Raw genomic sequence first — 22,214 nt, forward strand, 5'->3', positions numbered from 1 at the left:
TTTGTGAGGTCTGCCATCTGCCCAAGAGCCGGATGCCAAGACGAGGAAACGGTGGAACATCTATTATGGACATGTAATTTTGCAAAGGATTTCTGGAGAAGACTGCTCCCCCTACTGGAAAGGGTGGCAGACCTCAAGGACTTTACATATAAAACTGTGCTATACGGACTTATGGAATGCCCCACAATGGACCAGTACACAATGGCTTGGAAGACAGTGAACTGCGCCAAGTCATCTCTCTGGAAAGCGCGCAACATTGCTATTTTTAAACAAGATGTTTTATCAGTGAATGATGTTTTAAGTTTATGTTTATGTGAAATGTATACTTATTATTTAATTGACAAAAAGAAGAATGTACATATTTCCAAAAAATGGCTTGTTGACCAATGGAACCTAATTATTTAAAATCTTTGTATTTTTTTGTTTTGTAAATTTCATTTGTCTTTTAACGTTTGGTATTTGTGTAATTATGCTTGTAATTTGTTAAAGTTTTAATAAACGGTTTTATCCCTCTGCAGGGGATAGCCAAATTAAAAAATCTGTTCTTATCAGTTTAACATCTGATACGTCCCCTATCTGGGGACCATATATTAAATGGATTTTTAGAACAGGGAGATGGAAAAAGAGCTTGCTCTGTCCACTCCACGCATTGACCTGGTATTGCAGTATCTCCAGGACCGGTGCACCCCTTCTTTAATGCAGTTTCTAAAATCAGAAAGAATTGAATTCAATGTTTTTTGTTCATTTTGCTTGTTTGTCGGATTTTGGGATGGACTCTTTGGCTTTGCTTTTCTTCTCCTCATTGGATTTTTCATGTTCAAAGTTGCAGAAGCCAGATTACAAGCTCATTTTGGTTCAACTTCAGCAACTGTGCATTGCATTGCCATGTAATGTGATGCAATGCTATCTTTCTAGCTCTCCCTTTTTACTTCCTTTTGGATAAACAGACATATTAGGCAAGCATTTTGGAGCTTTCACCTAAATAACTACAGGTGGTGAGATAAGCTGCACAATATAATTGACCTTTCAGTATATTGTTGCACACACACCATCTATTTAGCAAATGCCCTTGTTATCAACAGCAGCCTTTTAAACTCACCTGAGCTAACAGGTATGTGCGCTGGTTACTCTGCTGCGCTTAAAATTTCTTTTTTGGTTTGCTACAATGCCTTTTCTGAAACGTTGTCTCCTTCTGCTGGAACACTGACTTCTTTCATTTAATGCCTGCAGACTATAAAAGAGAACCCAACCCAAAAAGTTTGGTTGATTAGTCTGTGGCATTCTGTTAAACTGTTGCTTATGGCGGTCTCTGTGAGCTTCTCAGCGACATTCAGCCAGCCAGGTATCCTGCCTGCAGTAGATGGAATGTGGCAATGGAACGCTGGCTGCGCGTGTCATAATAGGCTCTGAGCCTTTATATACCTGTGCACAGCAGCAGCCACCTTCAGTCTGCTGCTGGACAGCCAGCAGCAGCAGCAGCAGGAGAGGTATGTAATCAGGAGCCCTCCTGCTAAGGGTAGACAGCTGCTCGTTCCACCCCACCCCCCGCCTTAATTGGTTCTCCTCCCTTCCAATGGTGTTGAGGCGGGTGGGAACAGCAGGGGGTGAAGGTGCTGTGTTTAAAGAGGTGGAGTTATGCAGATCTAAAACGCGTGGATTGCAGCAGCAGCAAGCCGAAAAGTGCAGGCATGTAAGGGATCTAGAGGTTGACAACATGTCTTCTTAACGGGAGTCCAGGAGCTCATCTCCACAAATGGACTTTTCAGGATCCTTGGGTGGCTCCGTAGTTTGAAACCAATTCTGGTTATCGCTTCTCGGCCTTTTGGCTAAGATCAAGTGTAGTATCTGTTCTTATCAGTTTAATATCTGATACGTCCCCTATCTGGGGACCATATATTAAATGGATTTTTAGAACAGGGAGATGGAAAAAGAGCTTGCTCTGTCCACTCCACGCATTGACCTGGTATTGCAGTATCTCCAGGACCGGTGCACCCCTTCTTTAATGCAGTTTCTAAAATCAGAAAGAATTGAATTCAATGTTTTTTGTTCATTTTGCTTGTTTGTCGGATTTTTGGATGGACTCTTTGGCTTTGCTTTTCTTCTCCTCATTGGATTTTTCATGTTCAAAGTTGCAGAAGCCAGATTACAAGCTCATTTTGGTTCAACTTCAGCAACTGTGCATTGCATTGCCATGTAATGTGATGCAATGCTATCTTTCTAGCTCTCCCTTTTTACTTCCTTTTGGATAAACAGACATATTAGGCAAGCATTTTGGAGCTTTCACCTAAATAACTACAGGTGGTGAGATAAGCTGCACAATATAATTGACCTTTCAGTATATTGTTGCACACACACCATCTATTTAGCAAATGCCCTTGTTATCAACAGCAGCCTTTTAAACTCACCTGAGCTAACAGGTATGTGCGCTGGTTACTCTGCTGCGCTTAAAATTTCTTTTTTGGTTTGCTACAATGCCTTTTCTGAAACGTTGTCTCCTTCTGCTGGAACACTGACTTCTTTCATTTAATGCCTGCAGACTATAAAAGAGAACCCAACCCAAAAAGTTTGGTTGATTAGTCTGTGGCATTCTGTTAAACTGTTGCTTATGGCGGTCTCTGTGAGCTTCTCAGCGACATTCAGCCAGCCAGGTATCCTGCCTGCAGTAGATGGAATGTGGCAATGGAACGCTGGCTGCGCGTGTCATAATAGGCTCTGAGCCTTTATATACCTGTGCACAGCAGCAGCCACCTTCAGTCTGCTGCTGGACAGCCAGCAGCAGCAGCAGCAGGAGAGGTATGTAATCAGGAGCCCTCCTGCTAAGGGTAGACAGCTGCTCATTCCACCCCACCCCCCGCCTTAATTGGTTCTCCTCCCTTCCAACGGTGTTGAGGCGGGTGGGAACAGCAGGGGGTGAAGGTGCTGTGTTTAAAGAGGTGGAGTTATGCAGATCTAAAACGCGTGGATTGCAGCAGCAGCAAGCCGAAAAGTGCAGGCATGTAAGGGATCTAGAGGTTGACAACATGTCTTCTTAACGGGAGTCCAGGAGCTCATCTCCACAAATGGACTTTTCAGGATCCTTGGGTGGCTCCGTAGTTTGAAACCAATTCTGGTTATCGCTTCTCGGCCTTTTGGCTAAGATCAAGTGCTTTATTGCAGGAGATTGTGGTTGAAGGGCACTCGGGTACTCCTCTCCTTGGCCTGGCAGGATCGTCCACTTTGGTGGACTTAACCTGCTTGCTGCTATTAGGGAGAGGGCTTAGTCCCAGGGTAACGAGTTGCGATCCCCCAGCTTCCAGGTGTTTTTCGCTGCAAGAACACTGGGAGCGCAGATTGCAAGCGGCTGCAACTTGCAACCTTGTTGCGTTTTTCCATGGAGGTTGACCCTAACCTCGTGCCTCTTTATGCGAGGCTAAAAAACTCTATCCGAGTTCACTTCACGGCGGGTGGCTCGGATATGAGGAAATTAGGGTATGTAGTCCAGGACGTGCTCAGGAACCTTCTTGGCGTACAAAGGAATGAAATTATCTCCATCCAGGATTATCCCAGAAGAGGTGACTATGACATCTCATTCACCGGAGAAGGTATTTTTAGAGATGTACTAGAAAAGTTAAAAAAAGTTGAAAATAGTCCTGTTTTGAAAGGGATACAAATTGTTGAGCACGTCCTGGATGAGGTAAGACTGGTTATTGTAAAAATATTTTCGCCCTTTGTTTCTGCTCCAGAAGTAATGTCATTTCTAGCAATTTATTTTAAAAGTGTTAAATGTATTGGGAAGATATTAAACGAATATAACATATGGACATCTAAGTGGAAATTCCTTGTGAAGTGTACAAGAGATCCAAATACACCAGGTGGTATACGGCTCCCCCCTGCCCGTTTCAAAATTGGGCAAACAAATGGGGATTTCTTCTTTTCTGGGATGCCAGTATATTGCAGAAATTGTGGGCGCTATGGTCATTCAAAAGAAAACTGTCATGTATCATGTAGAAATTGTGCTAGTGAAGAACATGAGACAAAAGAATGCCCTAAGGAAAAGAAATGCAGTTTTTGCCAGACTCCAGGTCACTTTTATTTTTCTTGCCCTCACAGATTTCGGGAAGATGAGCAAAAGGGGAAGTCCAAGACGTCCGACCAAGGACCAAAAGATCAGACCACCCCTCAGGAGGAGGAACAACAACCTGGAGCCTCTGGAGACAATAAGGGCGTACCAAATAGTGAAGTGTCTCCAGAGTCTATGACAGGTAAAATACCAAATCCCAAAACCTGGCTGCAGGACCTGCGGGAGTCCAAAAGGAGGGCTGAGAAGGAGCAGAAGGGCACTACTGGTAAGGTCAAAAGGGACCGGCAAAAGGCCGACACAGAAGCCCATGCCCAGTCTGGGTCTCCTAGTGCTGAGGGCGCTGAGTGGATAAAGGTGGGTCCTAAGAAAAAGAAAAAGGGTGGTTCGGAGGAGGCAGCAGGAGGTGAACAGATGGACACTTCTCCAGAAGGGGACGTGGACGCTGGACCCTCAGGGGTTTCGGTCTCCGCTGCTACAGGTGGGGACCGGGATCTTGCTGCCTCTGAAGAGTCAGAGGCTCTGCCTTGTGCGCAACCTCCTCCTATAGGACGACCTTCTACAGGTCAAACAGGGGCGGCGGAACCCCTCGGGGACCCACCTGATGAGGAACTGCATGGCCAGCCAATGGAGACCCAGCGGGTTCTGCCAGCCAGCCCTCCGAGCTATGCCAGTGTAGCGTCGGGTTTATATAAATGTGGTAATCTTTCCTCCTCCACGGAGACTCTCGTGACGATACTATCAGATGAGGAGGGAGGCGTAAGCCCAGTGGTCTGATCAGGTTCATCGGACAGGTAAATCCGTTGCTCTTAGTTACCTAAGTAAAATTTCTACATTTTCTAATGATGGCTGAACTCAAAGGTATTTCCCTCAACGTGAGAGGCATAAAATCTAACACGAGAAGAACTGCTCTTTTTAATTTTTTTACGTGTTTTACTGCATCTGTATTTTTTCTGCAAGAATGTAATATCCCACATGAAATGTCATATCAAAAATATAAAGATGAGTGGAAGTGTGGGCCATCTGTCTGGTCCGGATCGAATGCTGCAGGATAAGCGGGTGTAGCCATACTTTTTAAAGGGAACGTTTTAATTGATTTTATTCAGGAAATTTTACCAGGTCGTATTTTATTAGTGAAAGCTTTTATTGATGGTATTAGATGGCAGTTTTTAAATTTTTATGGATCCCCAGAGAAAAATGAAAGAGCCGAAATGCTTGATCTTTTACCATTATTTATTAATAACTCTGAACCTTTTATCTTAGCAGGAGATTTTAATTGTGTTTTAAAAGGTGAAAACCGGCGCTCCAGCTCTGTAAGCAGGAACTACGATAAAACCTCAGGTATGCTACATGATATAGTCAAAGATGCTAAATTGATAGACATATATAAAGAGTGTCATAGTGACAGCACAGAGGACGCCGGTTTCACTTGGAGCAATGTTAATTGTAGCTCTAGGATTGATTTTATTTTTGGTTCAGATAAAACAATACCTGCCAAATGTGAAGTTTTAGCTAATATATTTTCAGACCATAAACTTTTATCCTTTACCATAAAAGTAAATGACAACAAAAAATGTGGTAAGAAAAGCTGGAAAATGAATGTATCCCTTTTAACCGACCCGCAGATTTTATCAGATTTTATTGAGTTTTATAGGAAATGTAGAAAAGGGAAAAAAACAAATGAGACTATGAGTGTATGGTGGGATAGAATGAAAGTAAAAATAAAAGACTTTTTTATTAAAAAGAGTATATGTAGAGCCAAAGAAAAATATGAAGAATATAGAATTTTAAATACCCACCTACAAACATTATTTAAGCTCAGAGACAATGGGATAGATGTACAAGTTGATATTTCAAACTTAAAAGAAGAGATTTCAAAATGGCTAGAACAAAAAGGAAAAGAGATCATTTTTCGTTCTAGAGTACAACATATAGAAGAAAATGAAAAGTGTTCCAGATATTTTTTTAGGAAAAATAAAAAAGAAAAAGTGATAATTGACCATATAGATGGTGAGAATAATATAAAAAATATGCTGGGTAAAGTTGAGGTTTTTTTTTCTAATCTATTTAATGGAAAAAATATAGATAATAAATTAATGGATGATTCGCTGCAAGGACTAACAGCTGTTTTAGATCCCGCATCCCAAGAGTTTTTATCCCAAGTTTTAACGGAACAAGAAGTGTTAAAAACTATTAAAAGTTTTAAAACTGGAAAGGTCCCTGGTCCTGATGGCATCCCAATAGAATTTTATGTATGTTTTTATGATATTTTAAAAGATGATTTGTTTTATTTGTTTACTGAGGTTTTTAATAATAAGGTTTTATTAAATTCCTGGAAGAAAGGTGAAGTCTCCCTCCTATACAAAAAAGGTGATAAATCAAAATTAGAAAACTGGAGACCAATAACACTTTTAAATTGTGACTATAAAATAATGGCTAAAATTTGTGCAAATCGTCTAAAAGAAGTCATCAGCAAAGTTATTCATTCTAATCAAGTGTGTGGGGTGCCGGGGCGCAGTATATGGGACAATCTGAATTTAGTGAAAGACTGTATTGAGGATGTGAAAGACAGAAAGGGGAAAATGGCGATTTTATCTATTGATTTTGAAAAAGCATTTGACCGTGTCTCACACTTTTATCTTTTTAAAGTTTTAGAGAAAATGGGCATACCAGAAGGGTTTTTACTATCGCTTAAAGCATTTTACAAGGATTGTACAAGTAAGATTTTAGTGAATGGTTTTAAGACACAAGAGGTATTTTTACGGTCAGGGGTGAAACAGGGATGCCCTCTGTCCCCCTTACTGTTTATCTGTGCACTGGAACCAATGTTATGTGCAATACGCCAAAATAAACAGATATGCGGTGTCCCTCTGCCTGGAAGCGGTGGTTTGGAGGCCAAGGTTGTAGGCTACATGGATGACGTGGCGGTCTTGTGTACAGATGCACCATCACTTACGGCCACTCTCCATCAAGTGCAATCCTTTTGTCTAGCTTCTGGTTTTAAAATCAATTTTAATAAGTGTAACATTTTAAGTGTTGGGGGGATGATTTTACGTGATGTACCAATTAATGTCTCCGAATCCATTTCCATTTTAGGTATATCATTCACTGAAAATAATGATGGTTATAATAGTTGGGAAACAGTTACACAGAAAGTAAATACGAAAATATGTATGTGGAACATGAGGAGACTTACAATGGAGGGTAAAGTATTGGTTTTAAAGATGGTGATTTTACCTCTTTTATTGTATCTTAGCATGGTTTTCCCCCCGCCTGTTAATGTTTTAAAAAAGATAACCAAAACCTGTTTTACCTTCTTTTGGAACTCAAAAATGGAAAAGCTGAAAAGAGAAATCGTGATGAAATCAAAAGTAAAAGGTGGTAAAGATTTTCCAGATTTTAATAGGTTTCTTTTAATCCATCTGTTCGTTTACTGTTTTAATGCCCTTTTTAAGAATCACTATTGGTCCTTTTTTATGCGTTTTAATACAGGATTTTTTATGAGAAAGTTTGGATGGTATGAAGTTAATATATCTGTGCCCCATGCTTTTAATTTGTCGACGCATTATGAGATTTTAAGGAAAATAGTGTCCGATTTTAATTTAGGGACTAAGAAAATAGAGGAATTAAGAAATAGTAAGAAACTAATTAAAGAAATACGTAAAAGTGAGGAAATATGTAATGTTGACAGATATGATGATGACAAATCTATGTCTATCTGGAAAATGATTAACGTTTTTTATCTTTTTAATGAACAGAGAGATCTGGCTTGGAGTTGCATGCACCGCTGTCTTCCTTGCCGGGCATTCCAATACAGAAGAGGATTTGTGAGGTCTGCCATCTGCCCAAGAGCCGGATGCCAAGATGAGGAAACGGTGGAACATCTATTATGGACATGTAATTTTGCAAAGGATTTCTGGAGAAGACTGCTCCCCCTACTGGAAAGGGTGGCAGACCTCAAGGACTTTACATATAAAACTGTGCTATACGGACTTATGGAATGCCCCACAATGGACCAGTACACAATGGCTTGGAAGACAGTGAACTGCGCCAAGTCATCTCTCTGGAAAGCGCGCAACATTGCTATTTTTAAACAAGATGTTTTATCAGTGAATGATGTTTTAAGTTTATATTTATGTCAAATGTATACTTATTATTTAATTGACAAAAAGAAGAATGTACATATTTCCAAAAAATGGCTTGTTGACCAATGGAACCTAATTATTTAAAATCTTTGTATTTTTTTGTTTTGTAAATTTCATTTGTCTTTTAACGTTTGGTATTTGTGTAATTATGCTTGTAATTTGTTAAAGTTTTAATAAACGGTTTTATCCCTCTGCAGGGGATAGCCAAATTAAAAAAAAAAAAAAAATCTGTTCTTATCAGTTTAATATCTGATACGTCCCCTATCTGGGGACCATATATTAAATGGATTTTTAGAACAGGGAGATGGAAAAAGAGCTTGCTCTGTCCACTCCACGCATTGACCTGGTATTGCAGTATCTCCAGGACCGGTGCACCCCTTCTTTAATGCAGTTTCTAAAATCAGAAAGAATTGAATTCAATGTTTTTTGTTCATTTTGCTTGTTTGTCGGATTTTGGGATGGACTCTTTGGCTTTGCTTTTCTTCTCCTCATTGGATTTTTCATGTTCAAAGTTGCAGAAGCCAGATTACAAGCTCATTTTGGTTCAACTTCAGCAACTGTGCATTGCATTGCCATGTAATGTGATGCAATGCTATCTTTCTAGCTCTCCCTTTTTACTTCCTTTTGGATAAACAGACATATTAGGCAAGCATTTTGGAGCTTTCACCTAAATAACTACAGGTGGTGAGATAAGCTGCACAATATAATTGACCTTTCAGTATATTGTTGCACACACACCATCTATTTAGCAAATGCCCTTGTTATCAACAGCAGCCTTTTAAACTCACCTGAGCTAACAGGTATGTGCACTGGTTACTCTGCTGCGCTTAAAATTTCTTTTTTGGTTTGCTACAATGCCTTTTCTGAAACGTTGTCTCCTTCTGCTGGAACACTGACTTCTTTCATTTAATGCCTGCAGACTATAAAAGAGAACCCAACCCAAAAAGTTTGGTTGATTAGTCTGTGGCATTCTGTTAAACTGTTGCTTATGGCGGTCTCTGTGAGCTTCTCAGCGACATTCAGCCAGCCAGGTATCCTGCCTGCAGTAGATGGAATGTGGCAATGAAACGCTGGCTGCGCGTGTCATAATAGGCTCTGAGCCTTTATATACCTGTGCACAGCAGCAGCCACCTTCAGTCTGCTGCTGGACAGCCAGCAGCAGCAGCAGCAGGAGAGGTATGTAATCAGGAGCCCTCCTGCTAAGGGTAGACAGCTGCTCGTTCCACCCCACCCCCCGCCTTAATTGGTTCTCCTCCCTTCCAACGGTGTTGAGGCGGGTGGGAATAGCAGGGGGTGAAGGTGCTGTGTTTAAAGAGGTGGAGTTATGCAGATCTAAAACGCGTGGATTGCAGCAGCAGCAAGCCGAAAAGTGCAGGCATGTAAGGGATCTAGAGGTTGACAACATGTCTTCTTAACGGGAGTCCAGGAGCTCATCTCCACAAATGGACTTTTCAGGATCCTTGGGTGGCTCCGTAGTTTGAAACCAATTCTGGTTATCGCTTCTCGGCCTTTTGGCTAAGATCAAGTGTAGTATCTGTTCTTATCAGTTTAATATCTGATACGTCCCCTATCTGGGGACCATATATTAAATGGATTTTTAGAACAGGGAGATGGAAAAAGAGCTTGCTCTGTCCACTCCACGCATTGACCTGGTATTGCAGTATCTCCAGGACCGGTGCACCCCTTCTTTAATGCAGTTTCTAAAATCAGAAAGAATTGAATTCAATGTTTTTTGTTCATTTTGCTTGTTTGTCGGATTTTGGGATGGACTCTTTGGCTTTGCTTTTCTTCTCCTCATTGGATTTTTCATGTTCAAAGTTGCAGAAGCCAGATTACAAGCTCATTTTGGTTCAACTTCAGCAACTGTGCATTGCATTGCCATGTAATGTGATGCAATGCTATCTTTCTAGCTCTCCCTTTTTACTTCCTTTTGGATAAACAGACATATTAGGCAAGCATTTTGGAGCTTTCACCTAAATAACTACAGGTGGTGAGATAAGCTGCACAATATAATTGACCTTTCAGTATATTGTTGCACACACACCATCTATTTAGCAAATGCCCTTGTTATCAACAGCAGCCTTTTAAACTCACCTGAGCTAACAGGTATGTGCGCTGGTTACTCTGCTGCGCTTAAAATTTCTTTTTTGGTTTGCTACAATGCCTTTTCTGAAACGTTGTCTCCTTCTGCTGGAACACTGACTTCTTTCATTTAATGCCTGCAGACTATAAAAGAGAACCCAACCCAAAAAGTTTGGTTGATTAGTCTGTGGCATTCTGTTAAACTGTTGCTTAAGGCGGTCTCTGTGAGCTTCTCAGCGACATTCAGCCAGCCAGGTATCCTGCCTGCAGTAGATGGAATGTGGCAATGGAACGCTGGCTGCGCGTGTCATAATAGGCTCTGAGCCTTTATATACCTGTGCACAGCAGCAGCCACCTTCAGTCTGCTGCTGGACAGCCAGCAGCAGCAGCAGCAGGAGAGGTATGTAATCAGGAGCCCTCCTGCTAAGGGTAGACAGCTGCTTGTTCCACCCCACCCCCCGCCTTAATTGGTTCTCCTCCCTTCCAACGGTGTTGAGGCGGGTGGGAACAGCAGGGGGTGAAGGTGCTGTGTTCAAAGAGGTGGAGTTATGCAGATCTAAAACGCGTGGATTGCAGCAGCAGCAAGCCGAAAAGTGCAGGCATGTAAGGGATCTAGAGGTTGACAACATGTCTTCTTAACGGGAGTCCAGGAGCTCATCTCCACAAATGGACTTTTCAGGATCCTTGGGTGGCTCCGTAGTTTGAAACCAATTCTGGTTATCGCTTCTCGGCCTTTTGGCTAAGATCAAGTGTAGTATCTGTTCTTATCAGTTTAATATCTGATACGTCCCCTATCTGGGGACCATATATTAAATGGATTTTTAGAACAGGGAGATGGAAAAAGAGCTTGCTCTGTCCACTCCACGCATTGACCTGGTATTGCAGTATCTCCAGGACCGGTGCACCCCTTCTTTAATGCAGTTTCTAAAATCAGAAAGAATTGAATTCAATGTTTTTTGTTCATTTTGCTTGTTTGTCGGATTTTGGGATGGACTCTTTGGCTTTGCTTTTCTTCTCCTCATTGGATTTTTCATGTTCAAAGTTGCAGAAGCCAGATTACAAGCTCATTTTGGTTCAACTTCAGCAACTGTGCATTGCATTGCCATGTAATGTGATGCAATGCTATCTTTCTAGCTCTCCCTTTTTACTTCCTTTTGGATAAACAGACATATTAGGCAAGCATTTTGGAGCTTTCACCTAAATAACTACAGGTGGTGAGATAAGCTGCACAATATAATTGACCTTTCAGTATATTGTTGCACACACACCATCTATTTAGCAAATGCCCTTGTTATCAACAGCAGCCTTTTAAACTCACCTGAGCTAACAGGTATGTGCGCTGGTTACTCTGCTGCGCTTAAAATTTCTTTTTTGGTTTGCTACAATGCCTTTTCTGAAACGTTGTCTCCTTCTGCTGGAACACTGACTTCTTTCATTTAATGCCTGCAGACTATAAAAGAGAACCCAACCCAAAAAGTTTGGTTGATTAGTCTGTGGCATTCTGTTAAACTGTTGCTTATGGCGGTCTCTGTGAGCTTCTCAGCGACATTCAGCCAGCCAGGTATCCTGCCTGCAGTAGATGGAATGTGGCAATGGAACGCTGGCTGCGCGTGTCATAATAGGCTCTGAGCCTTTATATACCTGTGCACAGCAGCAGCCACCTTCAGTCTGCTGCTGGACAGCCAGCAGCAGCAGCAGCAGGAGAGGTATGTAATCAGGAGCCCTCCTGCTAAGGGTAGACAGCTGCTCGTTCCACCCCACCCCCCGCCTTAATTGGTTCTCCTCCCTTCCAACGGTGTTGAGGCGGGTGGGAACAGCAGGGGGTGAAGGTGCTGTGTTTAAAGAGGTGGAGTTATGTAGATCTAAAACGCGTGGATTGCAGCAGCAGCAAGCCGAAAAGTGCAGGCATGTAAGGGATCTAGAGGTTGACAACATGTCTTCTTAACGGGAGTCCAGGAGCTCATCTCCACAAATGGACTTTTCAGGATCCTTGGGTGGCTCCGTAGTTTGAAACCAATTCTGGTTATCGCTTCTCGGCCTTTTGGCTAAGATCAAGTGTAGTATCTGTTCTTATCAGTTTAATATCTGATACGTCCCCTATCTGGGGACCATATATTAAATGGATTTTTAGAACAGGGAGATGGAAAAAGAGCTTGCTCTGTCCACTCCACGCATTGACCTGGTATTGCAGTATCTCCAGGACCGGTGCACCCCTTCTTTAATGCAGTTTCTAAAATCAGAAAGAATTGAATTCAATGTTTTTTGTTCATTTTGCTTGTTTGTCGGATTTTGGGATGGACTCTTTGGCTTTGCTTTTCTTCTCCTCATTGGATTTTTCATGTTCAAAGTTGCAGAAGCCAGATTACAAGCTCATTTTGGTTCAACTTCAGCAACTGTGCATTGCATTGCCATGTAATGTGATGCAATGCTATCTTTCTAGCTCTCCCTTTTTACTTCCTTTTGGATAAACAGACATATTAGGCAAGCATTTTGGAGCTTTCACCTAAATAACTACAGGTGGTGAGATAAGCTGCACAATATAATTGACCTTTCAGTATATTGTTGCACACACACCATCTATTTAGCAAATGCCCTTGTTATCAACAGCAGCCTTTTAAACTCACCTGAGCTAACAGGTATGTGCGCTGGTTACTCTGCTGCGCTTAAAATTTCTTTTTTGGTTTGCTACAATGCCTTTTCTGAAACGTTGTCTCCTTCTGCTGGAACACTGACTTCTTTCATTTAATGCCTGCAGACTATAAAAGAGAACCCAACCCAAAAAGTTTGGTTGATTAGTCTGTGGCATTCTGTTAAACTGTTGCTTATGGCGGTCTCTGTGAGCTTCTCAGCGACATTCAGCCAGCCAGGTATCCTGCCTGCAGTAGATGGAATGTGGCAATGGAACGCTGGCTGCGCGTGTCATAATAGGCTCTGAGCCTTTATATACCTGTGCACAGCAGCAGCCACCTTCAGTCTGCTGCTGGACAGCCAGCAGCAGCAGCAGCAGGAGAGGTATGTAATCAGGAGCCCTCCTGCTAAGGGTAGACAGCTGCTCGTTCCACCCCACCCCCCGCCTTAATTGGTTCTCCTCCCTTCCAACGGTGTTGAGGCGGGTGGGAACAGCAGGGGGTGAAGGTGCTGTGTTTAAAGAGGTGGAGTTATGCAGATCTAAAACGCGTGGATTGCAGCAGCAGCAAGCCGAAAAGTGCAGGCATGTAAGGGATCTAGAGGTTGACAACATGTCTTCTTAACGGGAGTCCAGGAGCTCATCTCCATAAATGGACTTTTCAGGATCCTTGGGTGGCTCCGTAGTTTGAAACCAATTCTGGTTATCGCTTCTCGGCCTTTTGGCTAAGATCAAGTGTAGTATCTGTTCTTATCAGTTTAATATCTGATACGTCCCCTATCTGGGGACCATATATTAAATGGATTTTTAGAACAGGGAGATGGAAAAAGAGCTTGCTCTGTCCACTCCACGCATTGACCTGGTATTGCAGTATCTCCAGGACCGGTGCACCCCTTCTTTAATGCAGTTTCTAAAATCAGAAAGAATTGAATTCAATGTTTTTTGTTCATTTTGCTTGTTTGTCAGATTTTGGGATGGACTCTTTGGCTTTGCTTTTCTTCTCCTCATTGGATTTTTCATGTTCAAAGTTGCAGAAGCCAGATTACAAGCTCATTTTGGTTCAACTTCAGCAACTGTGCATTGCATTGCCATGTAATGTGATGCAATGCTATCTTTCTAGCTCTCCCTTTTTACTTCCTTTTGGATAAACAGACATATTAGGCAAGCATTTTGGAGCTTTCACCTAAATAACTACAGGTGGTGAGATAAGCTGCACAATATAATTGACCTTTCAGTATATTGTTGCACACACACCATCTATTTAGCAAATGCCCTTGTTATCAACAGCAGCCTTTTAAACTCACCTGAGCTAACAGGTATGTGCGCTGGTTACTCTGCTGCGCTTAAAATTTCTTTTTTGGTTTGCTACAATGCCTTTTCTGAAACGTTGTCTCCTTCTGCTGGAACACTGACTTCTTTCATTTAATGCCTGCAGACTATAAAAGAGAACCCAACCCAAAAAGTTTGGTTGATTAGTCTGTGGCATTCTGTTAAACTGTTGCTTATGGCGGTCTCTGTGAGCTTCTCAGCGACATTCAGGAAGCCAGGTATCCTGCCTGCAGTAGAATGAATGTGGCAATGGAACGCTGGCTGCGCGTGTCATAATAGGCTCTGAGCCTTTATATACCTGTGCACAGCAGCAGCCACCTTCAGTCTGCTGCTGGACAGCCAGCAGCAGCAGCAGCAGGAGAGGTATGTAATCAGGAGCCCTCTTGCTAAGGGTAGACAGCTGCTCGTTCCACCCCACCCCCCGCCTTAATTGGTTCTCCTCCCTTCCAACGGTGTTGAGGCGGGTGGGAACAGCAGGGGGTGAAGGTGCTGTGTTTAAAGAGGTGGAGTTATGCAGATCTAAAACGCGTGGATTGCAGCAGCAGCAAGCCGAAAAGTGCAGGCATGTAAGGGATCTAGAGGTTGACAACATGTCTTCTTAACGGGAGTCCAGGAGCTCATCTCCACAAATGGACTTTTCAGGATCCTTGGGTGGCTCCGTAGTTTGAAACCAATTCTGGTTATCGCTTCTCGGCCTTTTGGCTAAGATCAAGTGTAGTATCTTTCGAAAAGGCGGTTTTGGATGTTGGCCGCCCTAGTAGATTGATACATTATGCACACTGGGGTTTAGGCGCTTGTTAGTACGCCAGGTGGCTAATATAGTCATCTGGTGGAAAGCATGGCCCCCCAGGATCGACGCCATTGGGCCGGGGAAGATCGAAAGCCCGAAGTGTGAAGTGCCCCAGGAGTGGTGACCCTGGGGTGCCTCAACTCACTGGGATTGGGAACCCCACTTGAGTTTATGGCACATTTGCACTAGCACTTCAATATTTCTTTCTTCACACACACCCTTATTCCGGGCCTTCTGGCCTTAGGATGGGGAATTTTTCAATTCCCGGTCGAAGGTCCGGGCAGTATTATACTGTGAAACCTTCACTATTTATTTAATTTTTTTGTCACTGTGTGTCCACTTTTTCACGTGTGTCCACGTCCTTACTAGGATTTTGTCGGGATGCGGTTCCCTTACGGGTTCCTCTCTTGGCAGGTCTAGGGGGGGAGTGTGTGGCCATCAGGTTCCGCTCCCCCCTGAACCCCCCTGGCTCTCCTCTTTCTGGAGGAGAGCGTTGTTGGCTCCCCTCTTCCGGGAGGGGAGCACAGTCTTTGGCTCCCAGTGCCTTGCTCGGGTGAGAACTCGGGCAGGTGCTGGGGGTAAGATTGGGTCGCCTCTGGCTCCGGCTGGAGGTGGCTATTTGTCCCTGTTCCTCGCTGTGGCCTTCTGGCTCGGAGGGACGGGGAATGGTTTGGGGGACTCTTCTCCTTTTGGAGAGGGTTTCAAGAAGACCAGCATCCTAGTGCACTTTTTTTGTGGCACTTGTCACTTTTTTAAGCGCACTCGGGTTTTGTACACGAATTCGGGCTTTCGAAAAAAAAAAAAAAAAAAAAAAAATCTGTTCTTATCAGTTTAATATCTGATACGTCCCCTATCTGGGGACCATATATTAAATGGATTTTTAGAACAGGGAGATGGAAAAAGAGCTTGCTCTGTCCACTCCACGCATTGACCTGGTATTGCAGTATCTCCAGGACCGGTGCACCCCTTCTTTAATGCAGTTTCTAAAATCAGAAAGAATTGAATTCAATGTTTTTTGTTCATTTTGCTTGTTTGTCGGATTTTTGGATGGACTCTTTGGCTTTGCTTTTCTTCTCCTCATTGGATTTTTTATGTTCAAAGTTGCAGAAGCCAGATTACAAGCTCATTTTGGTTCAACTTCAGCAACTGTGCATTGCATTGCCATGTAATGTGATGCAATGCTATCTTTCTAGCTCTCCCTTTTTACTTCCTTTTGGATAAACAGACATATTAGGCAAGCATTTTGGAGCTTTCACCTAAATAACTACAGGTGGTGAGATAAGCTGCACAATATAATTGACCTTTCAGTATATTGTTGCACACACACCATCTATTTAGCAAATGCCCTTGTTATCAACAGCAGCCTTTTAAACTCACCTGAGCTAACAGGTATGTGCGCTGGTTACTCTGCTGCGCTTAAAATTTCTTTTTTGGTTTGCTACAATGCCTTTTCTGAAACGTTGTCTCCTTCTGCTGGAACACTGACTTCTTTCATTTAATGCCTGCAGACTATAAAAGAGAACCCAACCCAAAAAGTTTGGTTGATTAGTCTGTGGCATTCTGTTAAACTGTTGCTTATGGCGGTCTCTGTGAGCTTCTCAGCGACATTCAGCCAGCCAGGTATCCTGCCTGCAGTAGATGGAATGTGGCAATGGAACGCTGGCTGCGCGTGTCATAATAGGCTCTGAGCCTTTATATACCTGTGCACAGCAGCAGCCACCTTCAGTCTGCTGCTGGACAGCCAGCAGCAGCAGCAGGAGAGGTATGTAATCAGGAGCCCTAATGCTAAGGGTAGACAGCTGCTCGTTCCACCCCACCCCCCGCCTTAATTGGTTCTCCTCCCTTCCAACGGTGTTGAGGCGGGTGGGAACAGCAGGGGGTGAAGGTGCTGTGTTTAAAGAGGTGGAGTTATGCAGATCTAAAACGCGTGGATTGCAGCAGCAGCAAGCCGAAAAGTGCAGGCATGTAAGGGATCTAGAGGTTGACAACATGTCTTCTTAACGGGAGTCCAGGAGCTCATCTCCACAAATGGACTTTTCAGGATCCTTGGGTGGCTCCGTAGTTTGAAACCAATTCTGGTTATCGCTTCTCGGCCTTTTGGCTAAGATCAAGTGTAGTATCTTTCGAAAAGGCGGTTTTGGATGTTGGCCGCCCTAGTAGATTGATACATTATGCACACTGGGGTTTAGGCGCTTGTTAGTACGCCAGGTGGCTAATAGAGTCATCTGGTGGAAAGCATGGCCCCCCAGGATCGACGCCATTGGGCCGGGGAAGATCGAAAGCCCGAAGTGTGAAGTGCCCCAGGAGTGGTGACCCTGGGGTGCCTTAACTCACTGGGATTGGGAACCCCACTTGAGTTTATGGCACATTTGCACAAGCACTTCAAATTTTCTTTCTTCGCACACACCCTTATTCCGGGCCTTCTGGCCTTAGGATGGGGAATTTTTCAATTCCCGGTCGAAGGTCCGGGCAGTATTATACTGTGAAACCTTCACTATTTATTTAATTTCTTTGTCACTGTGTGTCCACTTATTCACGTGTGTCACGTCCTACTAGGATTTTGTCGGGATGCGGTTCCCTTACGGGTTCCTCTCTTGGCAGGTCTAGGGGGGGAGTGTGTGGCCATCAGGTTCCGCTCCCCCCTGAACCCCCCTGGCTCTCCTCTTTCGGGAGGAGAGCGTTGTTGGCTCCCCTCTTCCGGGAGGGGAGCACAGTCTTTGGCTCCCAGTGCCTTGCTCGGGTGAGAACTCGGGCAGGTGCTGGGGGTAAGATTGGGTCGCCTCTGGCTTCGTCTGGAGGTGGCTTTTTGTCCCTGTTCCTCGCTGTGGCCTTTTGGCTCGGAGGGACGGGGAATGGTTTGGGGGACCCTTCTCCTTTTGGAGAGGGTTTCAAGAAGACCAGCATCCTAGTGCACTTTTTTTGTGGCACTTGTCACTTTTTTAAGCGCACTCGGGTTTTGTACACGAATTCGGGCTTTCACAAAAAAAAAAAAAAAAAAAAAAAAATCTGTTCTTATCAGTTTAATATCTGATACGTCCCCTATCTGGGGACCATATATTAAATGGATTTTTAGAACAGGGAGATGGAAAAAGAGCTTGCTCTGTCCACTCCACGCATTGACCTGGTATTGCAGTATCTCCAGGACCGGTGCACCCCTTCTTTAATGCAGTTTCTAAAATCAGAAAGAATTGAATTCAATGTTTTTTGTTCATTTTGCTTGTTTGTCGGATTTTGGGATGGACTCTTTGGCTTTGCTTTTCTTCTCCTCATTGGATTTTTCATGTTCAAAGTTGCAGAAGCCAGATTACAAGCTCATTTTGGTTCAACTTCAGCAACTGTGCATTGCATTGCCATGTAATGTGATGCAATGCTATCTTTCTAGCTCTCCCTTTTTACTTCCTTTTGGATAAACAGACATATTAGGCAAGCATTTTGGAGCTTTCACCTAAATAACTACAGGTGGTGAGATAAGCTGCACAATATAATTGACCTTTCAGTATATTGTTGCACACACACCATCTATTTAGCAAATGCCCTTGTTATCAACAGCAGCCTTTTAAACTCACCTGAGCTAACAGGTATGTGCGCTGGTTACTCTGCTGCGCTTAAAATTTCTTTTTTGGTTTGCTACAATGCCTTTTCTGAAACGTTGTCTCCTTCTGCTGGAACACTGACTTCTTTCATTTAATGCCTGCAGACTATAAAAGAGAACCCAACCCAAAAAGTTTGGTTGATTAGTCTGTGGCATTCTGTTAAACTGTTGCTTATGGCGGTCTCTGTGAGCTTCTCAGCGACATTCAGCCAGCCAGGTATCCTGCCTGCAGTAGATGGAATGTGGCAATGGAACGCTGGCTGCGTGTGTCATAATAGGCTCTGAGCCTTTATATACCTGTGCACAGCAGCAGCCACCTTCAGTCTGCTGCTGGACAGCCAGCAGCAGCAGCAGCAGGAGAGGTATGTAATCAGGAGCCCTCCTGCTAAGGGTAGACAGCTGCTCGTTCCACCCCACCCCCCGCCTTAATTGGTTCTCCTCCCTTCCAACGGTGTTGAGGCGGGTGGGAACAGCAGGGGGTGAAGGTGCTGTGTTTAAAGAGGTGGAGTTATGCAGATCTAAAACGCGTGGATTGCAGCAGCAGCAAGCCGAAAAGTGCAGGCATGTAAGGGATCTAGAGGTTGACAACATGTCTTCTTAACGGGAGTCCAGGAGCTCATCTCCACAAATGGACTTTTCAGGATCCTTGGGTGGCTCCGTAGTTTGAAACCAATTCTGGTTATCGCTTCTCGGCCTTTTGGCTAAGATCAAGTGTAGTATCTGTTCTTTTAAGAACACAAGAGCTACGATCTACACTTGACGAGAGCGATCGAACTCGGAAGGAGAAGAGCTTCGGATCCCAGCTGACATCGGAGAACGAAGGCGGATATCGGTGGGAGGAAGAAGCTCTAAAGAATCCAGAAGAAGACGAAGACTCGGAGAAGAATCGGGCTGTCCTGTGGAATCTTCGAGGAAGAAAATCATCGAGACAAAGACCTTTCGGGGAATTTGTCCAGAACACGACGGGAGAAGAATCTGCATAGCTCCACCCATTCCGGGAAGAGTTCCAGATCCAGCTCCAAGAAGTAACTGCAGGAGGAAAGCCATGGCAAGCGCTGCGAGGAAGGCCGAAAAGAAGAGCCTGGAGCTGGGGACAGCCAGGAGGGCCCAGCCAGGAGCCGATTCTGACCCCAAGGACTCTGCCTCCACGACTGGCCAGCAGAAGGGACCCCAGAAGCCCCGCCACGAAGCTCCAGCCCTGGAGCCATGGATGTGGCAGACGGTGGCCCTGAAGCTGAAGGAAGTGGATGGGAGGGTGCCGGACATGTCCTCGGACGTGTTCTGCCAGAAGATGCTGCTGGATCGAGGCTTCTCCAGGTCGGACACCCTCAGCATCCAGACCTTCTTGACGGGGATCTTCTTCGTCACCTTCGCCACTGTGAACACCTGCAGGAGGTTTTGGGAAATGGTAAGCGCAAAAGGACCGGATAATTCTTTCTCTGCCTTTACAGGTAGCTGCCCTATCCAGAGGGATGAAAGGAGGATCACGGTCTCCATGCGCAACCCGCACACCCCAGGCCAAGACATCTGTACCTTCCTGAGACGCTTCTGTTTGGTTGTGAAGGAACCCTCTCACATCCTGAATGGACTCGGCTTCTGGACAGGTAAGTGGTCGGTGACCGTTAGACTTCACAGGGACCTGGCGTACTCAGACGGACTTCGGCACCTGCCCCCGACATTCTCCCTGGGCAACTCCTACGGCCTCATCTATTACCCGGACATGCCGCGGAACTGCAGGAGATGCGGCAAGAACGGCCACGAGATGAAGGACTGCAAGGAGGATGCCTGCAGGATTTGTCGAGTGACGGGACACAGCTCGAAGGACTGCCCGAAGAAGACGTCCTGCAACCTGTGTGGGCTGGCGGCTCATCTGTACAAGGATTGCCCCAGGCGTGAGAGATCCTGGGCATCGGTGGTTGCGACGACCCCAGCTACGGAGGACAAGGCCCCGACGACCAGGCCTGTGAAGGTCAAGGACGCGACGACCAAGGCCCCAGCGGCCAAGGCCGAGACGACCAAGGCCAAAGCGGTCAAGGAGTCGGTGGCCAAAGCCCCAGCGACGGTCCCAGCAGCTCCGAAGCAGAAGAAAAAGTCAAAGGAGGGTAAGAGTTCTGTCACCCCTCTCTCGATCCCTCCCCCTGCCACCCCCGTCCAATCCCCCCCCACCCCGGCCACCCCTGCTGAGGATTCCACTTCCTCTTCCTCCTTCCCCTACTCCTCAGCAGGTGTCCTTTCCCCTGCCCCGGCAGCCACTCTCCCTCCCCAGACCATGGTAGCGGTGGAATTAACCTTTCCTCCACCCGCCGCTATCTATTCCGAGGAGGATTTTCCCCTTCTTGTCTCCCCAGTTCCAACCCGGGGAAAGAGGAAGGTGGAGGACAGCCCTGCTACTGAATCCTCCAAAAAGAAGATTCTGGATTTCGTAGGCGAAAAGGAGGATACCCTCCCTGAGCCAGAAGAGATGGAACACATGGTTGAGACCCTGGTGGCCGAGCCAGAAGAGGAGGAACTGGTGGTCGCCGAGATCGAGGCCGCGCTGCTTGACCAGATGGAGGAAGAGGGCCTGCTGGTGATCCCGTCACCAGCAGTCAACACCGACGAGGGACCACCCGACCGGAGTGGTAACTAAGGTGTATTGCCTGCGCTAACTTTTTCTTTTTTCCCTACATGATGGCTAATATTAACTTATTTTCCATTAATGTCAGGAGCATCAAGGACAAGTTCAGACGTCAGACTATTTATGCCTTCCTTACTTCCCAGTTGTGTGATGTTTATATGTTGCAGGAATGTTCCCTTCCCTCCTCTAGGTCCTTCAAACATCTGGCCAGGGAGTGGTCCCACGGTCCATCCTACTGGTCCGGTGGGGGTGAGTGACTGCAAGTCTGCGGGGGTCGCAATTCTGATCAGGGGGGGCGCATTCACGCTTGAGTCCGTCCAGGAGCTCATCTGCGGCAGGGCTCTTGTTGTAGATGGCAACTGGGCGGGAGAACCTGTCAGGTTCATCAACGTGTATGCGTCCCCACTGAAGAATGAGCGTTTGGAGCTTTTCCAGACCCTGCGGCTTCAGCTTGCCACCACCAGGACCTTAGTGATGGCCGGGGATTTCAACTGCCCCATCGAGGAGGACGGTCGTAGTTCTGGCACATCTGCCAAGTTGGACATCACGTCCAAGCTGCTCATCGAGATGGTAACCGAGGCCTCTCTTCAGGACGTGGTGGGCTCCATGGGGAGAGGCTCCACGAACTATTCGTGGAGCCGACCCGATGGCTCACTCCGCTCCAGGATTGACTTTGTGTTCACCTCTCGGGCAGTCAGGCAGAGTAGGCACTCGATGGTCTCCTGCTTCTTCTCCGACCACAGAGCCATTCACTTACAAGGTGTCCTCGGCGACGGTTTTCCGTCCGGCCCCGGCTCCTGGAAGCTGAATTGTGCTCTGCTGGCTCAGGATGAAGTCGTGGAGGAGCTGAGAGCAGCCTACGCAATGTGGCAGTCCTACAAGGGTAGCTTCCAAACAGTCTCTGATTGGTGGGAATATGTTAAACTTGAGTTTCGCTGTTTCTTTCAGGCCAAGGGTCGACAACAGGCGTGTGAGA

General features: G+C 45.2%; 9 non-coding genes and 3 pseudogenes across 9 annotated transcripts; all 12 read left to right on the plus strand.

The window, feature by feature from the left end:
- The first annotated feature begins 506 nt into the window (after positions 1-506).
- LOC141183300 (U2 spliceosomal RNA) lies at positions 507-691 on the plus strand. Its single transcript, XR_012258290.1, has one exon. It is a non-coding gene; the product is annotated as a U2 spliceosomal RNA (small nuclear RNA).
- Positions 692-1,806: 1,115 nt separating this feature from the next.
- Positions 1,807-1,997, plus strand: LOC141183028 (U2 spliceosomal RNA). Its single transcript, XR_012258044.1, has one exon. It is a non-coding gene; the product is annotated as a U2 spliceosomal RNA (small nuclear RNA).
- Positions 1,998-8,387: 6,390 nt separating this feature from the next.
- Positions 8,388-8,582, plus strand: LOC141183373 (U2 spliceosomal RNA). Its single transcript, XR_012258343.1, has one exon. It is a non-coding gene; the product is annotated as a U2 spliceosomal RNA (small nuclear RNA).
- Positions 8,583-9,697: 1,115 nt separating this feature from the next.
- Positions 9,698-9,888, plus strand: LOC141183029 (U2 spliceosomal RNA). The gene has a single exon (XR_012258045.1). It is a non-coding gene; the product is annotated as a U2 spliceosomal RNA (small nuclear RNA).
- A 1,115-nt stretch (positions 9,889-11,003) lies between these two features.
- Positions 11,004-11,194, plus strand: LOC141183031 (U2 spliceosomal RNA). Its single transcript, XR_012258046.1, has one exon. It is a non-coding gene; the product is annotated as a U2 spliceosomal RNA (small nuclear RNA).
- A 1,115-nt stretch (positions 11,195-12,309) lies between these two features.
- Positions 12,310-12,500, plus strand: LOC141183032 (U2 spliceosomal RNA). Its single transcript, XR_012258047.1, has one exon. It is a non-coding gene; the product is annotated as a U2 spliceosomal RNA (small nuclear RNA).
- Positions 12,501-13,615: 1,115 nt separating this feature from the next.
- LOC141183034 (U2 spliceosomal RNA) lies at positions 13,616-13,806 on the plus strand. The gene has a single exon (XR_012258049.1). It is a non-coding gene; the product is annotated as a U2 spliceosomal RNA (small nuclear RNA).
- Positions 13,807-14,921: 1,115 nt separating this feature from the next.
- LOC141183570 (U2 spliceosomal RNA) lies at positions 14,922-15,013 on the plus strand (annotated as a pseudogene).
- A 796-nt stretch (positions 15,014-15,809) lies between these two features.
- LOC141183447 (U2 spliceosomal RNA) lies at positions 15,810-15,998 on the plus strand. Its single transcript, XR_012258398.1, has one exon. It is a non-coding gene; the product is annotated as a U2 spliceosomal RNA (small nuclear RNA).
- A 1,112-nt stretch (positions 15,999-17,110) lies between these two features.
- LOC141183541 (U2 spliceosomal RNA) lies at positions 17,111-17,202 on the plus strand (annotated as a pseudogene).
- Positions 17,203-17,996: 794 nt separating this feature from the next.
- Positions 17,997-18,187, plus strand: LOC141183458 (U2 spliceosomal RNA). Its single transcript, XR_012258403.1, has one exon. It is a non-coding gene; the product is annotated as a U2 spliceosomal RNA (small nuclear RNA).
- A 1,115-nt stretch (positions 18,188-19,302) lies between these two features.
- On the plus strand, positions 19,303-19,380 carry LOC141183496 (U2 spliceosomal RNA; annotated as a pseudogene).
- Positions 19,381-22,214: the final 2,834 nt, after the last annotated feature.

The sequence above is a fragment of the Phyllobates terribilis genome, unplaced genomic scaffold, assembly GCF_046119375.1.
Source record: "Phyllobates terribilis strain yellow unplaced genomic scaffold, ASM4611937v1 Scaffold_38__1_contigs__length_12584779, whole genome shotgun sequence".
Taxonomy (NCBI): domain Eukaryota; kingdom Metazoa; phylum Chordata; class Amphibia; order Anura; family Dendrobatidae; genus Phyllobates; species Phyllobates terribilis.